Raw genomic sequence first — 12,658 nt, 5'->3', positions numbered from 1 at the left:
CATTAAATGGGCCAAGGACCTGAACAGAGACTTCTCAGAAGAGAATATACAATCAATCAACAAATATATGAAAAAATGTTCATCATCTCTAGCAATTAGAGAAATGCAAATCAAAACTACTCTAAGATTTCATTGCACTCCAGTCAGAATAGCATCTTTTATGAAGACAAACAACAATAAATGTTGGCAAGAATGTGGTGGAAAAGGTACACTCATACATTGGTCGTGGGACTGCAAATTGGTGTAGCCAAAATGGAAAGCAGTATGGAGATTTCTTGGAAAATTGGGAATGGAACCACCATTTGATGCAGCTTTCCCTCTCCTCAGTCTATACCCAAAAGACTTAAAAACAGCACACTACAGGGACACGGCCACATCAATGTTTATAGCAGCACAATTCACAATAGCTAAACTGTGGAACCAACCTAGATGCCCTTCAGTAGATGAATGGATTTAAAAATGTGGCATATATACACAATGGAATATTAGTCAGCAATAAAAGAGAATAAAATCATGGCATTTGCAAGTAAATGTATGCAGTTAGAGAAGATAATGCTAAGTGAAGTTAGTCAGTCCCCCAAAACCAAATGCTGAATGTTTTCTCTGATATAAGGAGGCTGATTCATAGTGTGGTAGGGAGGGAGAGCATGGGGGGAATAAAAGAACTCTAGATAGGGCAGAGGGGTGGGAAGGGAAGGGAGGAGGCATGGGGTTAGAAATGATGATGGAATGTGATGGACATTATTATCCAAAGTACATGTATGAGGACACAAATTGGTGTGAATATACTTTGATTACAACCAGAGATATGAAAAATTGTGCTCTATATGTGTAATAAGAATTGTAATGCATTCTGCTGTCATATATAAATTAAAAAAGAAAAAAATTGAGATGTGGATGATCTGCTTCCTTGTTGGGGCTGTGAGGGAAGGATCTGTACCATGCCTTTCCATGGTTTGCAAATGGTGACTTCTTGTGTGTGCTCCTTTGTCCAAATTTCCTCATTAAAAAGACATCATATTGACTTGGTGTCCGTCCAAATGACCACATTTTAACTTGATACCGCTGTAAAGACCCTATCTCTAAGTTATATTCTTTGATACTGCAGGTTTAGATTTCAACATAGAAATCTGAAGGAAAACACTCTGTAACACCACACCGGCTCCCACCCCAAAACATACATCACCATATGCACATGTAGTGGGCCCCTCCCAAAATGCCTTCAGGTGCCACAAAATTATTGTGAGTCCTCTTAATTTTTTACAACTTAAGTTGTCAAAATGATGTCTTGGTGAACCTAATTTGCATTACATAATAATTGATAATGAATTTGAGCATCTTTCATATGTTTATTTCCAGTGGAGTTTCCTTTTCACAAAAATATGCCTGCTCATGATTTTTGCCCATTTTTTTCCTTTGTCTATTTCAAATACCTCTCCTTTGCTAGTTATATGAATCAACCCCTTTTCTTTCAATTTGTAACTTTTTGTCCATTCCTTGTTTTATCTTCTCACTGTCTCTTTTCTCTATCTCTGTCTGTAGAAATTTGTAATAGAAATTTGTAATTTCAATGTTGTCAAATATATCAGTCATTAATCTTTCCACTTAGTGCTTTTTGCAACTTATCTATTTCTTCTCAAGCTCATATTTTCTGTGACACATTTTCTCTGACAAGATTTAACATCTGTTCTCTCATATTTAAGTTATTTAAATTTATTGACCACTTCAAATTGATTTCTTTGAGGCAGGGATCCAATTTAATTTTTTCCATGTGACTTTGTGTATTATCTCTATAATATTTATTGAATTGCTCATACCTGGACACAGACCTGTACTGCTACCCGTGTCACATGTCAGTTTTCAGGTATATGTGTTCTCTACATTGATCTGGATGCCCAATCCTGTGGCAATGCCACACTCTTCTAGTCACAGTAGTCATTAGCAATAGAATTTATATCTTTCATTATTATACAGAGGATGTCCAGCTGGTGTTCATTGGAGGATTTCTTGAGAAGTCCCCACACATCTGGGGTCACAGAAGTGTTGGTTGTTGAGTGAGAGAGTAGGAAAAACATTTTGCTTTATTCTGTATCTCTGCCAGTGATTAAGTTAAGGATCTTCAGACAAAGAGACTCTTCTAGATTGTCTGAGTGAGCCTGACTTGATCGATCTACAGAAGAGAGACTCAGGAGAAGACAGTTAAAGGACAAGGCCATGCAATGACATCAGCAGAGACTATAGTGATGTACTTTGAGACAAAGAAAGGACTGCAAGCCAAGAGATAAATGCAACCACTTGAAGCAGAGAGATAAGGAGATGGACTTTTCCCTTAGAGCCTTCAGAATGAATAAGCCTTCTTGACACTTTGATTTTAGTCTGTAAAGCAGATTTCATGCTTCCAGTTTCCAAAAATTTCTCCAAATTTAGTGATTTAAAACAATAAATGTATTCTTTTGTAGGGCAGCAATAGGAAATTAATATACCAAATGCAATATTGATTTTTATCTCTTTAAAAAGAAAGCTGCTATGATTTGGTTAAGAAATTCTAAATGCTCCCCTCCCTCCCCTCAGTTCTGATGCCCTCATTGCTTTAATTGTGGGTCTTTTCTGAAGTACTTCCTTCAATCTGGTCCCAGATTCAGTTTCATATTTCTGCCAGGCCACAGGAACAGCCTACCCACTCCATCCCTTCCTCTTTACTCTGGCTCTGGACCATACTTTGTGAATTTCACTAAAATGTCCCCCTGAACAAAGCTCAGCAGCCAGGTCTTTATGAGCAACCACTGGTGGAGCACCCAGCCCTCTCCAAGCACCCAACACACACCATCACAGGCCAATGCAGAACATTTCTTGAATTAGATTTTTCTAGGTTTCCCTCTTTGAAAATTAAACTTTGAAGTTAACAATATTGATGCTGACTGAGCAGAATTTCCCACTAAGCACAGAAGATGAGCACAAAGCAATGGCAATACTTTACTTTGAAATGATTTCCACCTAGACTGGCACAACAGACATGTGACTGTGGAAAACCTTGCACACTCCTGTGGGTTGTCAATGCTATTGGAATTCTAGACCAGAGGCCTGACACAGAGTGTATCAGGTCTGGCCACTTGCCACCTCTGGGAGGGGGGTCCAGTTAACAAAAAAGAGTTTATTTTTGGTTTTGCCAAACCACGATGATAGGCCAGAGAATAATCTTCTCGCTTTGACAATAGCTCCAGTACTATTCAGGGAAATGACAAAGCAGGGATCCCAGAGGTACATACATGCATACTAGTTTCATTCAGGCTATGAGGACCTGTGAACACATACATGTTGTATGTTCTGGTTGTCTGAGTCCTGCCGAGACCAGGGTTTGGAGAAGAGTTTCTGCTCCCAACTGGAGATAAAGCTAGGAAAGGAAAAAAAAAAACAACCTAAAGATAACAGGTTAGAGGGACAAAATGGAGTCATTCAGAACAATGACTAGGTGCCTTTTTAAATCCCACTATTTTAAAAGAGGTTTTCACATCAGGGGCTTGCTGGAGCAATTCTGTATATAGGCAAGATGCCAGAGACACCTGGATGATGATGGAGTTTGCTAGAAACTGTGTGATTGGGAAAAGTCAAAAGAACAGCTTGCAGAATCCTATTCCTGTCGTCCTTCCCACACCCCGGGGGGAATTCTTCCCGAGCAGCTATGTCTGTAGAGCTACGCCAATGACGCCGTCAGTTCTCCACCAATATTTACAGCAGTTGCTTCAACTCTTCCTAAACAGCATCTGTTGTGGCAGAGGCTGGGTTAGAGCCTCCAGAAGGTAGTGATTGTGAGTTCACAGCTTGGAGACAACAGGGAGAAATGCAAAGCAAATGCCTTCTGCAGGAGAGAGCTCCACCTGCATAGAGTGTGGCTGCCAGCCCTCCCACCAATAATGGGAGAAAAGCAGGCCTCCAGGAAGACAGGAGGGGCTCCCATCCAAAAGAGAGACAGGGAAGCTTTCCTAATGCCTTCTTAACCAGGAATCATGTGGAAAAGTTTTAAAATTTTCTCTTTTCCCTTTGGTTTTGATAATTTTAGTCTATGAAATGAGTGGACATTAGATAGATTAACAGGAGAAAAAGCACATGAATTTATTGATATGCAGGAACACAGGAACCATACACAAAGTATGCATCTCAAGGAAAGCACAGATGATTGACATTTATATAATATCTTATTTTACACAAAGAAATCGGGGATTGGGGTTTCCAGAGGTGGGAAGGAAGCAAGGCAGTCATGGGAGCTCCAGGAAAGGAAGGACCTGAGGATCCAAGGTTGTCTTATTAAACAGACAAAACTTCATGGGTAGCAAAATCCTCAAAAGACCACCTGTGGCAATCTCTGACCAGGCATCAGAACCCTAATCTCTTTTTTTTTTTTGAAAAAAGCTCTTCCCTGGGCAAATATAGAGGTCTCAGAATGAAAGCCTTGGCCTTCATCCTTTGCTCACTTTACTAAAATAGATATGAATTTCTTTTTTAAAAGAACATATTTCAGAACTATTTCTGTCTGCAGTTTCTTTGAATAACCATCTTGAAATATACCAAGGAAATCTATTTGGACTACCTCACACTTGGGTTATTCACAACCTTGCTCCAGCCCCTACTTCCTCATCTCTTTCTTTTTTATTAAGGCATTTTACTTATTCATAATAGCTGGGTTCATTTTGACAAATCATACATGCGTGGAATGTAATTTACTCCATTTCAGTCCCTGGAGCCCCCACCTCTCCCTTCCATCCTCCCTTCTATTCTCCTTCCTCTACTGGTCTTCTTTTATTTACTCTTTATTGGTGCTTTATAGATATGTGTAAAGGGAGAGTTCACTATGGTACATGCACATAGCATAATTTTGTCAAATTCATTCTGTATTTCCTCTCCTTTCCCATCCCTCCTCCCTCCCTCTCTTTTCATCTCCTACTTCTACTCCACTGATCTTCTCCATATCTTTATGATATCCGACTTCCCTCACCCTTTTCCCTTATTTTGCTCTAGGTTTCACATATGAGAGAAAGCATTTGACCCTTGACTTTCTGACTCTGGCTTATATCACTGGGCATGATATTCTCTAGTTCCATCCATTTACTGCCAAATGCCATAATTTCATTCTTTATGGCTGAGTAAAACTCCACTGTGTTGTATATACCACAATTCCTTTATTCATTCATCTATTGATGGGTACATGGGTTGGTTCCATAACTTGGCTATAGTGAACTATGCTGCTATAAACATTGATGTGGCTGCAGCACTGCAGTATGCTGATTTTAAATCTTTTGGATCTATATCAAGGGGTGAGTCATATGATATTTCAATTCCTAGTTTTTTAAGGACTCTCCATACTCCTTTATAGAATGGTTGTACTAATTTTTAGTCCCACCAACAATGGATGAGTGTACTTTGCCCCCCACATTCTTGCCAGCATTTATTATTTATAATCTTGATAACTACCATTCTGGCTGGAGTGAGATGAAATCTTAGTGTAGTTTTCATGTGCATCTTCCTGATTCCTAGAGATTTTGAACATTTTTCTTCATGTATTTGTTGGCTATTGTGTTTCTTTTCTTTTCCATAGTTTTTAATTGGTACATTATAGTTGTACACAATGTTGGGATTTGTTGTTACATCATCATACATGCACACAATATAACATTATACTTTGGCCAATATCATTCCCCAGGGGATTTTTTTCTTTTGAGAAAAGTATATTTAGTTTTTTTTGTCTGTTTATTGATTGGGTTATTTGGTTTTTTATTTTATTCTATTTTTTGGTGCTAAGCTTTTTGAAATTTTTATCTCTTAAGAGGATTAAAACAAGAAATTTTCAGAAAAGAGTTTTGTTTGTGAGAACAATTTATGATTTTAAAATGTTTTAAATGCAATACTATTACTATACACAATGGACTATTACTATTACTATATACTATTACACATATATATCTCACATTTCCATCTGTTGAAGGGCACCTAGGTTGATCCCATCTTAGATATTGTGAATTCAGCTACTATAAACATTGCAGTGGCTGTGTCACTGTAGTATGCTGATTTTAAGTCCTTTGGGTATAAACCCAGGAGTGGGATAACTGGGTCAAATGGTGGTTTCATTCTAAATTTTCTGAGGAATCTCCATACTGCTTTCCAGAGTGGTTGCACCAATTTTCATTCTATCAGCAACAAATGAGTGTACCTTTATCCCCACATCCTCATCAACATTTATTGTTACTTGTATTCTTAATAATTACCATTATGACTGGAGAATCTCATTATAGTTTTAATTTGTATTTATCTAATTGCTAAAGATTTTGAACATTTTTAAATATATTTGTTGACTGATCATATTTCTTCTTCTGTGAAGTGTCTGTTCAGTTCCTTAGCCTACTTATGGATTAGTTGTTTATTATTATTATTATTATTATTATTATTTTGGTGTTAAGTTTTTTGAGTTCTTTGTATATCCTGGAGATTAATGCTCTATCTGAAGTGCAGGTGGCAAAGATTTTTTCCCATTCTGTAGGCTCTCTCTTCACACTCTTGATTGTTTCCTGTGAAGAAGCCTTTTAGTTTTTACCATCCCATTTTTAATTTTATTTCTTGTACTTTAGTGACCTTGTTGAGGAAGTTGGTTCCTAAGCCAACATGATGAAAAGTTGGGCCTATATTTTCTTCTAGTAGGCAGAGTTTCTGGTGTAATGCCTAGGTCCTTGATGCACTTTGAGTTGAGTTTTGTGCAGGGTGAGAGAGATGGATTTTGTTTCATTCTGCTACATATGGATTTCCATTTTTCTCTGCACCATTTGTTGATGATAAAACTGCCCCTGTTGAGATCATTAAAACCACCCATACCCCATTCCTATTGCTAAATATAATGGTCAATTACTGGTCATTTGTCCTCATTTCTACCACCTGGAAATTTTAGAGTATCCCAGGAGTGAAATCTCACTCTTCTTTGATGAACTCTTCTGTTGTCATGGGTTTACAGTTTGAAGTTTACATGTCCAGACTGGATCATTTTTCTGAACTACATATTCATAGATCTACCTTCCCACTAGACACCTCCTGAGTGGCCTCAGGCAATTCAAACTTGACCAAATATAAACTCCTGATCTCTGCTGCTCCCCTACCCAATTCTGGTATCTTAGTTGTTCTTAGAGTTGTTCAAGCCAAAGGCCTTGCAATCACTTTTGATTTCTCTCACACATCATATCCACTCCAATACGAAATCCTGTTTGCTCTTATTTTAAAATAGGCCCAGAGTATGACTTCTCATTACTTCCCCTGCTCCCAATTGGATCTCAGTTTCTCCCCTTGATTATTGCAATAGTCTCTCAGTGATCTCCCGGCTTCCTCCCTTGTCCCCTCCTGCAGTCTTATTTCAACACTGTAGCCAGAGTATGGTCTTAGGTCCTATTGTGTTTTTTTTGTCATTCGCACATGTGTGTGTGTGTGTGTGTGTGTGTGTGTGTAAGACCCAGCATAAGTCTAATCTTTACTGAAATATTTCCTGATGTTTCCAGGCAAGTTATCTCTTTCTCAAGGTGATTGCTAAATTTAGTGCTCATGTCAACTACAGTATTTATCAGATTGGCCTGGGGGTACCTGCACTTAGTTCTCCAGTGCTAGGTGCTCAGTGAAGATTTGCTCATGATTGTATGAAAGAATGAATGAACCAAGTGATTAATGGTTGATATGCAGTCAGAGTAGGGGGGCACCAGCACTGTGTGTAATTAGTAGTTCATTCTCCAAGACAGGCAAGGGGGTGCTGTGGAAAGGTCTTTGTGCTCAGGCTGAATCCAGGGCAAACTGTCTCACTTAGCAGCTGTGTGACTTTGTGTCCCTTAGTAAATTTATAAACCCCAATTTCTTTATTTTTCCCTTTCATTTTATTATTTTTTTTCTTAATATGGGAATAAGTATCCTTCCCACTTTTTTCCCCTGTGAAAGAAGTGTGAGGAGGAACCAAGAGAGTAGGACACCGGAGCCTATGAAGTGCTGCAGAGTAAGGTAGTAAGGACATCATGGGAGTGTTGATCACAGACCTGTAAGACAGCCCCATCCTGTGACCCCGCACCACCTGGAAGCAGGCAGCCCCTGGCCTCTTGGCTGACAGGCCGAATGAGCATGTTGATGGATCGAAGTGGATCAACCAGCAGCAATGGTGCCAGGTCACAGTCCTCAGTGATGCTTTCAGAGGTAGAGTGTATAATTATGTGCTCAGTGGACTTTTTAATAAGACAAAGAAGCAGTTAAAAATCCCCACTGAAGAGGGGAGGAGCATGGAGCTTGGTCTACTTGCATTCCCCTAAGACAGGAAGTAATTCACAGTGTGGGTACCTGGTGCCACCTGATGCAAGTGCCCCACCTGGCTTCTTAAGTGATTGTTGTTAGTTTTATAGTCTTGTGAGGACTGGAAACAAGACAAATCTGGTCTGCAGATAAATCTTCAGTGGTGTCATAAAGTAGAGGGTCCCTGTTGTGCAGCATGAACCAACCAACAAACTTGGCTCTTCAATATTTCCCTGTTTCTCTGCTGACATTAAGGGAAAGAACATTCCATCTAAATTCTGTACCCCACCCCTGAAACATCTGTGGCCAGTCCTGGTCAGCACTGGAGCTGCACAGACTAGTGGGGCTGCAGCAGTCACAGGGAAATGCATGGCCAGCACTGGCTGGAGAGAAGGGGAGCTCTGAGGCTTCGGGACCTGAGAGCATCTTTAGCTAAATCATGGATCCTGGATTCACCACCCAGGAAAATGCATTCGGTTCCTAAGAAAATGAGAGGATGAGAAATTTCAATTATCGTCTCGTTAAAATATGTGGAGATGGAAAGTGACTGTCTCAGACTCAGAAACTCTGGGGTCAGGGGGAAACAAGGCTGCTAGCTTAACCCTCATAATGATAGCAGCAGCCATTCTATCTAGCAGTTCTGCAGGTTCTAATGTTCTGCTGTCTTGTCCTCTGTCTTCTGTTCATGTTTTAATTTTCTTTCTTTTTATTTATTTATTTATTATTATTATTTTTTGCAGTACTAGGGATTGAACCCAGGGCTTCGCATGTGCTAGGCAAGTGCTCTATCACTGAGCCACATCCCAAGCCATTTTAGTCTGTTTTCTACTGCTCTGCAGAGTATCTAAGGCTGGTATTCTGGTGACGTATAAGCAGAATTTATTTGGCTCATGATTCTGGCCAGAACACATAGAAACTCTTCACTAAACGACTCCCACTCATGAGAGCAGAGCCTTCAGGACCTGAACATCTCCTAAAGATCTCACCTCTCAAAACTTACAGTAGCAATTAAATTTCAACATGAGTTTTAGAGGGGACATTCAAGTCATAGCAATGTACATGGAAGATACTAGACTCAGAAACATGAAGCGATCTGTCTGAAATCATATGCATAGTTAAGATCTCTAATGGAAACAGTCAATTCTTGAAGTTTCTTGCTAATCTAACATCAATACAGCTTATAACTGTGCCTATCTATCAGTCCTCCTCAGGAAACTTCTCAATACCACACAATCAGAGGAAATACATTCACTTAAAAGAAATGTAGCTATTTTCTTTTTGTTCTTCTTCTTGTTACCTGGGATTGAAGTGAGGGGCACTTAACCACTGAACCCCACCCCTTTTAAAAAATATTTTATGTAGAGACAGAGTCTTGCTGAGTTGCTTAGGGCTTCACTAAGTTGCTAAGGCTGGCTTTGAACTTAGGATCCTCCTGCCTCAGCTTCCCAAAACACTGGGTTACAGGTGTGCGGCACCATGCCTGTCCAAAATGTAGCTGTTTTCTGAGGATAAAAAATGTCTATGAAAGGACAAAACACTACCCAGTGTAATTTTTTTAGAAAGATTTTTAAAAAGTACAAAATCAAGAACAAAGTAGAAAGTTATCTCCAAAACAAAATGGATTAATCATCAGGGAATGTTTTGTACAACTCAAGGCAACAAGTAGGAATATATGAATGGTATAACTATTACTAGGAGATTCTGTTATGTAAATTGTCTGAAGAAAAAAAATTAAATCTGAAAATCAATAACTGTGAAGGAAATTGAGAAGGGTTAACTTAAAGACTCTAAGGAAAAGCTATTTAGCATGTGTACTTACATGACATCATTATTTATTATTATTTATATATTGTATACTATTCTTATATATACCAAAAACACAACATATTATTTATTATTCTTGTCCTGTAAATTGTGTGCAAAATATAAAACAATCCCCAGTTTTTAAAAAAAACTCTGACAAGAATTTCAGAGAAATGCAGAAGCTAATTAGAAAATCGAAGGTCAGCAACTCTCAAACATTTTGGTCACCTTTACACTTTAAAAAAAAAATCACTGAGTGTCTTAAAGAGCTTTGTTTATGTGAGCTCTATTTGTCAATATTTGTCACTTTAGAAATTAAGGCAAACATTTAAGAATTCACTTCTTGGGCTGGGGATGTGGCTCAAGCGGTAACATGCTTGCCTGGCATTCTCGGGGCGCTGGGTTCGATCCTCAGCACCACATAAAAATAAAATAAAGATGTTGTGTCCACTGAAAACTAAAAAATAAATATTAAAAAATTTTCTCTCTCTCTCTCTCTCTTAAAAAAGAATTCACTTCTTAATTTATTTGGACAATCATAATAAAACATTAGGTATTTACTTTACGTAATATGTTCATGCAAATAAAATTCCCAAACAACAACAAAATAATAAGATTGGCCTTGTTTTACATTTTTGTAAAACTCTTTTAGTTTCTGGTTAAATAAAATGTAGACAGGTTTTATTATCTGCTTTTTATATTCAATCTATTGAGATAGCAGATGTTATCTAGCCTCTGTAAAACTCTATCATACACTCCATAGAGAATTCGAATAAAAAGGGAGAACAATACCTTAGTTTTAGTAGGAAAGTAGTTTTGACTGTAAAAAGATTTTGTAGATCCTCAAGTGTCTCCAGACCATACTTAGAGAATCTCTGATATAATTAAATTTAAATTATAAATGTGGTTACAAAAATTTAAGAGAAATATTAGTAAATAGAACCCAGAAGAACTCTGAAAGATGAGGTGCCATGTCCAAGTGGAATTCATTTCAGGAGCAAATGAACATTAAGAAATCTATTTAGTATGGATTTAATGTAAATTAATCATTCAATCATATCACTATCTGCTAAAAAGTATTTCACAAAATTCAATATTAATTTTTGATTTAAAAATTAATAGGGAAGAAAATATGATAATTCCTAGGAAAAGAAGATATGATTAAACAAGTATGTATTTAATAGTCCACATCGTGCTTAATTAGAATATACTAAAAACACGATGTGACATGGCAGAGCTTTCTGGTGCACTTAGGGATTGCTCAGGATGGTAATGAAGGGGGGACCCAGAGGTAACTCACAGTAGACCCTGATCAGTATCAGAGACGGTGGCTGGAGGGTTAATAATCAAACCATTTAAACCATCATCCCTCACAACTTTCCACTGCCCAGTGTACTTTCTTACTGGTGAGGCAGTGAGCAGTGGTTTTTTGGATAATAGTGCCTCTACGGAGATACTCAGTGGCAATCTGCAGGCAGGCCAGCCATGGCCAGGAGCTGGCTGTGGCCTTCTTGCATCTCATAATCCACCTGGGTTGGGGCCAAGAAGATGCATATTTATTGCCAATGGAGAGACACCTGGAAATAATGATAAAAATATTTATTCTATTCTAGAGAGATAAAAAACAAACATTACCTGAAGTGGGTCTCTCACCCAGGAGCACAATATCAAGCTCACCTTTGACCCCCTCTTTTTTTTTTGCTCTAACTATTCAGTCTTCAAATATTTTAGTTGTAATATCTACAATATATCTTACATTCATCTTCTACCCACTAGAAGATATTCTATCTTAGGGTTTGAGTCCTCTGGGTAGGTGTGATATTTAAAATCAGACACATGTGAACTTTCTTGTCCTTAAGTTTGTATGGTCACATATAAAGGAAGAAAGTTTTAAAGAAGGTTTGAGTTCAGTGAGAGAAAATTAGGAAAATGTTCTTCAGGATATATTGTGAATTATTTAATTTTATTCTCCAAATATTTATTTGATACCATCTTTGTTCCGGGCATTGCAGCAGGTCCTGGGAATAAAATAACTGTAACTGAGGGTTGTAATTAGATTCCTTGGAAAATACTGTTTGGTTTAGGCTGATGAAAAATGACTGTGCTGAATGTACTCCCTAGTGGCCAAGAGAAGGAAATATTGCAGCCACACTTCACCTGGGATCTCTGTGCATCAGGAGGTCTTTGTCAAGGAGGACAGAATGAAAAGATTCAGACTGCTCCCATCCCTTCTCATTACAAGTAATATTCACTATCCACTCCACTCTATTATTATGTGTTTTATGTTTCAGAAAATTTGTAAAAATAGAAATAAATAAAAAATAATATGCTTGACTTTTAACAAACTATTAAAATGGCAAAGTATGAAAGTTTCCCCACTTCCATCCTCTGCCTGGTCCCCTCACCAATGTGTCATCTATATGGAACAGGATATCAATGTCTATGTCAGTGGATGTCATGGAGAACACAAGGAAATGGTAAATCCCAGTAAATTTCAAAACTCATTGGTGTTAAAACATAGTGGGATACTTGCTGTTATTCAGTGAAAGATCTTGTG

Source organism: Ictidomys tridecemlineatus, chromosome 4, assembly GCF_052094955.1.
Source record: "Ictidomys tridecemlineatus isolate mIctTri1 chromosome 4, mIctTri1.hap1, whole genome shotgun sequence".
Taxonomy (NCBI): domain Eukaryota; kingdom Metazoa; phylum Chordata; class Mammalia; order Rodentia; family Sciuridae; genus Ictidomys; species Ictidomys tridecemlineatus.
The sequence above is the reverse complement of the archived record's forward strand: the minus strand, read 5'-3'. Positions refer to the sequence as shown.